At 38.3% G+C, this 5827-nt stretch overlaps 1 pseudogene; it reads left to right on the top strand.

Annotated features, from left to right (window-relative positions):
• Window positions 1-3738: 3738 nt before the first annotated feature.
• On the top strand, window positions 3739-4574 carry LOC129494585 (transcription initiation factor TFIID subunit 11-like; annotated as a pseudogene).
• Window positions 4575-5827: the final 1253 nt, after the last annotated feature.

The raw sequence follows: 5827 nt of genomic DNA on the forward strand, positions 1-5827 counted from the left end.
GTCAAGGGACTATGTAGCTTTTGCTATATATGCAGAACCAATAAGGATGTGCTAATGCTGTTATCAAATGCAGTCCTATCAGCACTAAACACTTGGTTTGGCATTTTGATAGTAACATTTTAAAGAAAGTGGGTAAAGTAGGATTCTCCTTTATATTGCAAACATATAATAAAGAAGCTTCTCTTGCTGGTTTAGCAACTCAGAAAACTTGATGAAGTTTGTAACATAAGAAACATAAAAGATGGTATCTGTGATAAATTCTCACACTGGGGAATGAATACTCTAAATAGGTGTTTCTGAATTTATGCTGTCATTCCAATTAAAGGGCTGTCCACTACATGACTATTTCATAAGTGATATTTTCAGGCTTTGCAATACTAATACAGAAAGGTCCCAGCATTACATTCTACTTAAACTCTAACTTAGTCCAATAAGGAAATTATAAGAAAAGCCTTATTCACAATTTATGGAACAAAACAGCAAAAATCCCTCCTACTGGGAAAGGAACATGATTTGGTGGTAAGAAGGAAGAAAACCGGAGATATTGCTTGACCATAGCAAACCTGTCTTCATTCACCAGCCTACTTTTCTGCATTCCAGTCAGCCTTTCCACTGTGCCTGTTTACCTCATGGCTTTTCTTGCTTCTTGTTAAAATTAAGAATTGAGGAAAAGGTGTTTGATGATTTTTAAATCTTTCCCTTACTGATATGTTAAAAAAAAATGACCACTCATTTGAGAGTTGGCAGAGATTTTCTGTATCTCTCAGCAGTTTGATGAGTAAGTGCTCCTACAAGCACCATAACTGACAAGGAAACAAGTCCAGATAAACAAAGAGGCTTGTCCAAAACACAGAGTGAGCACAAGGCACCAATACACTTCCATTCACCTTCTCTGAAATCACATCTCATATTCCTCCCCTACTATCTCCTCTCCAAGGGATGGTACTACATAAGCAAGAGTGCTTGGTGTGACTTTTCTTGTGACCAAATTTCTAAAGAAACCAAAATCTGCAAAGCTATCCCTGAGTATTTTATGTAAAGTACCTCCTTCCTATAACCACTGTTCTCAATCTCAGCTCTTTCTTTATTTCCTTCTTGCCACCTACTACAATCTATAATTATTTTCCTACTTACTTATCTGTCATACACTGGAACATATTCTCTCAGGGTGGGGCAGCAAGTGTGTTTTATTTTACTCACTGTATCTAGCTTTTAGCACAATGACTAGCACATAAGTAGAGTTACAATGAACAGTTATTATATGTAAATAGTTCAATTTCATCATAATTTACACAGAAAAATCAAGCAGAGTTCTGTATAATGTATCAAATCCTCCAAGTGCAAGAATTATTTGGTAAGAATATGAAAAGTGAATTTTTGAACTGTGAAGGGCTTTAAAAAACCACTTAATTTAACCATTTTGTATAACTGATGATGCACTGAATCCCAAAGGCTACTCAGGTTATCCAAAGGCACACACAGCTACAGAGCTGGGACCTGAACCTTGTGAGAGTTTATTACTTTTATTTGTTCACAAGTATACCCTGCATTACTGAAGAAAAGGTCTAGGAAATTTGACTAAAAATGTCGAGAAAAGGGGTCCCTGGGTGGCGCAGTGGTTTAGCCACTACCTTTGGCCCGGGCGCGATCCTGGAGACCCGGGATCGAATCCCACGTCGGGCTCCCGGTGCATGGAGCCTGCTTCTCCCTCTGCCTGTGTCTCTGCCTCTCTCTCTATCTCTCTGTGGCTATCATAAATAAATAAAAATTAAAAAAAAAACTTTAAAAAAAATGTTGAGAAAAGGTAGATGTTAGTATCCTGAGACAAAGTTCAATAGCAATTTTTTGTAGCTAGAAACATTTGATTTGGTTTCCAAGTAATACTCATTTATACAGGAGAATATGGTACACTGTATATTACTGATGAAAATGTGTGCTCTGTTCCATAACTTACAACACTGTATTTCAGAATAAAAGACATTTTTTAAAAAATATTTTATTTATTTATTCATGAGATGCACAAAGAGAGGCAGAGACATAGGCAGAGGAAGAAGCAGGCTCCATGCAGGGAGCCAGACGTGGGACTCGATCCTGGGTCTCCAGGATCACACCCCGGGCCAAAGGCGGCGCAAAACCACTGGGCCACCAGAGCTGCCCGAAAGACGTATTTTAACATGCTTTAGCTCCTCCCCCACAAAAATATCCATCCTTTGTAAAATAAAATCATTTAGAAAAGTAGGATAACATATCAAATAATGCCATTGACCAGGACTTTTATGTTCAACCTTCCGATTTTTGCACCAACTCAAAGAAAATATTTAGCCTCTCTGTGGCATACATAAAATGAAAGCGAGTGTTTTATCACTTACCCACTGAAGATGCCACTTGGGTACTTACAAATAACATTTTGTATCTCGGAATGCAGGCTGCTTATAAATATATACCAAGGATTATTAATACTATTTTAAGCCAATACTATCATACAAAAAAAAAAAGGAAAAAACACTTAGACTGAAGTCATCTGTAATTCACACCACAGCAAGGAGTTATTACAGCCCATATGGAGTGAAGATCACCCACTGCTGAAAGTTCCATGAAAGTGTGACAAGGTGACACACAGGAGTTAAGTGTTGTATGCTGGGTGGCAGCTCATTTCATACAAGCGTAGAACTTGCTATTTGAAAGGGATATACAGAAGCCACCATGCAGACAGGGGTGAAAACTGCAGAATCAAACAAATGTTACTGATTCAAAGTTGTTCTCCTACAATAACAACCAGCACCAAATGAGTTGCCGTGGTGGAGAGCAAGCTGTGCTCAGAGACTAATTGCTACACTTGTTAGAGTGTGCAAGAAGGTGTTTATTTGTTTTACATGTGTTTGGTGCCAAGACATCCCGGGGATCTGGAGCTGAAGTGGAAACAGAATGACAGTGTTTAGAAAACTAAACACAAAAACAAAAGGGAAAGAGAATTTTTTTTTTTTTCTGAAAGTGACTTACTTGAGCATTAAATGTATGAAAACCTTGAGGCTCTTATCCTGGGTGATTAATTCTTCAGGCTCCTTCAGATCAACCCATGGGAGCCCAAGCTGGAATGGAGTGTATTAAGTCTGCGATGCTTTGATGTTGTTACTTTTATTTAGATGGTGAATTATTCAAAGCAGGGAGGATTGATCTAAGAGCTACCAATAGAAATAAAAGGGAATGAACTCAGGAAAAGGAAGTAAAGCACAAAATGTGGGTGTTCAAATAGTTCCACCTGAATGGCAAAGTTTAGAATATGTACTATGGGGAATTTGCCACACTGTATATCTTTCCAGTTTCAGAAGTAATAACTCGATTTTGACTGACATTTTTAAAGGTTTAATGATGGAAATACTTCTACTGAACTACCTTGTTTTTCTTTGCTCATACTTCATAGGCTCCCGGAGTCTTCCTTTGTATAGAAATTTGCTATTCCAAATACAAGCCCCAAATATTTCCAGAATGTGGTTAACAAGCATTAATTCCTCCAACTAATGAACATGGTAAGTATTAAATACAATTATTGTTACTTATTATTTTTCTTTTGATATGCAGAGATAGCTGAGCACTAATAAACTCAACAACAAATGTGGTATGTTTACATTTTCCATATGATTAGCATGGATTATTTTTACTTAAAATTAAGAGGATAGGCGAGGCCTGAGCTCCAGAATCTGACAGACCCGTGACCTCTACCCTCACTTTCTTGCCACTATGGATAATACCTGTGAGTTGCCCACAGAGAAAGGTGGAGAGACAGGGGAGCCAGATGAACTGACCCCTGCTCCTGACCCTACGGCTACATTTACAGACAGAATCCCGGAGTATACTGATAGGGATAGAAATGGGGACTAGGAAAAAGCTGTGGCCAAGGAAGGTGAGCTCCAGTCAGGACACCTCAGTTTTAACAGCAGTTGAAAGGAAAGACTCATCATCACCTACTCCTACAGCCAAAAAAAGAAAAAAGAAAACAGGTACCAAAGAAAAGAAAGAAAAGAAGCAAAAAGCGAAGATGAAGTTTAAAAGATGGAAATCTTGGTTTCTTCTTTTTCTGAGAGGCAGTTGAACCTTTATGAAATGTATCACTGGTCAGCTTTCCCCTTGGCAGCCATTAAAAGGCTGATCCAGAGGCACCTGGGTGGTTCAGTGGACAAGTGTCTGCCTTCAGGTGTAGTCCTGATCCAGAGGTCCTGGGATCCAGCCCCACTTCACCCTCCCTACCCCCACCCTACAACAGGCTCCTTGCTCATCAGGGAATCTGCTTCTCCCTCTCCTACTGCCCCTCCTCCCTGCTCATTCGCTCTCTCTCTCTCTCTCTAATGAATAAAATCTTTAAAATAAATAAATGAATGAATGAATGAGTGAATGAATGAATGAATGGCTGATCCAGTCTGTCACTGGCACCTCTGTGTCTCAGGATGTTGTTATTGCTGTGTCTGGTATTGCCAGGGTTTTCATTGAGGATGTGGTGGAAGAAGCACTGGGTGTGAGAAGTGAGAAAAATGCCATTACAACAACCCAAACATCTGAGGGAGGCTGTCAGACATTAAAATTAAAGGGGTAAACCCCTAAATCAAAACGCGCGCGCGCGCGCACACACACACACACACACACACACACACACACACACAATTATCTTCTTCCAAACCAAAGCCTCCAAAGGCCTGATACTGAACGAAGAAGTAGTGGTTCCAGACTTCTTCCTATTGCATGAGACTCTTGCCACAGTGCTTTAATATCTCAACCCTCCAAGAATTCCATGACGGTGTTAATATTTTTCTCAGAACTCTAATATTCATCATATCTAAAAAGCATGCAGCCTGTTTCAAACTCACCTTGACTACATATTGGGATCTCTTTGGGCATTTTGAGGCATTTAACAGTCTCTTGGCTTCTGGAAGAAGCAAGCTGCATGGGCCTTAAAGCATCTTCCAGACAAGGAAAGCAGCCTTCAGAAAGAAGACATTTCCAAGAGAGCTTTGGCACTTTCACATTGAAGCATGAAGTTGATATGACTTAGGTCATTTCTTCCATCTAGTTTTAAGTAGATGAAACAACCAGAAGCTTTTGACTTTTAATAGTCTACAGTGAAGAACATGTTGACAGCAAGAGTAGAGGAAAAGGTTATCCCTGTGAACTTATGGATTTAGTGAGTGATCATTAAACTATTTTCCAACTTGCTAAGTAAATAAATAAAGAAATAAAACTAAGAAATAATATGAATAATGTTATGTATCATATATCATTTTGAAGCACCTCTTTTATATAAACCATATCAAAAAATGGATACAACATTTTTTACTGGGTTTAATATACCTTCTCTTTGTGTATTTCTTTCTTTGTCTTTCTCCCTCTCTCAGGTATGTGAAAATTTATCATATGGGAGGAAGCAGTAACCTTCATTTTTCATACAAGGACAATAATGCAAATCTATACCCACCACAGATTAAAAACTCCATTTTAATGTCATTTACTTTCTATTTTCCACTGCTTTCTGCCACATATAGTGTGAATAGTTCATTAATGTGTAGTGAAAAGCATATGTCAAATTGGGATTCATGCAAATCACCAGCCCTACACAAAAAGAAAATTTTGTATCCATAAAAATCTAACAATTTCTCCAAGATTCAATTTATATTTAACCTTGAAACTATACCCATGTTGTCTTTGAAAAAGTTATCAGGAAAAGGTTATAGTTTTTGTCCTCTCTAATAAAAATTAATTTCATGCTTTTTATCTGGTCTTCTATACACATAAGGGAATATAGTTTGCAAAAGCAGCCTTATGGCAAGGAATTAGCTTT

Source organism: Nyctereutes procyonoides, unplaced genomic scaffold (assembly GCF_905146905.1).
Source record: "Nyctereutes procyonoides isolate TBG_1078 unplaced genomic scaffold, NYPRO_anot_genome, whole genome shotgun sequence".
Lineage (NCBI taxonomy): Eukaryota > Metazoa > Chordata > Mammalia > Carnivora > Canidae > Nyctereutes > Nyctereutes procyonoides.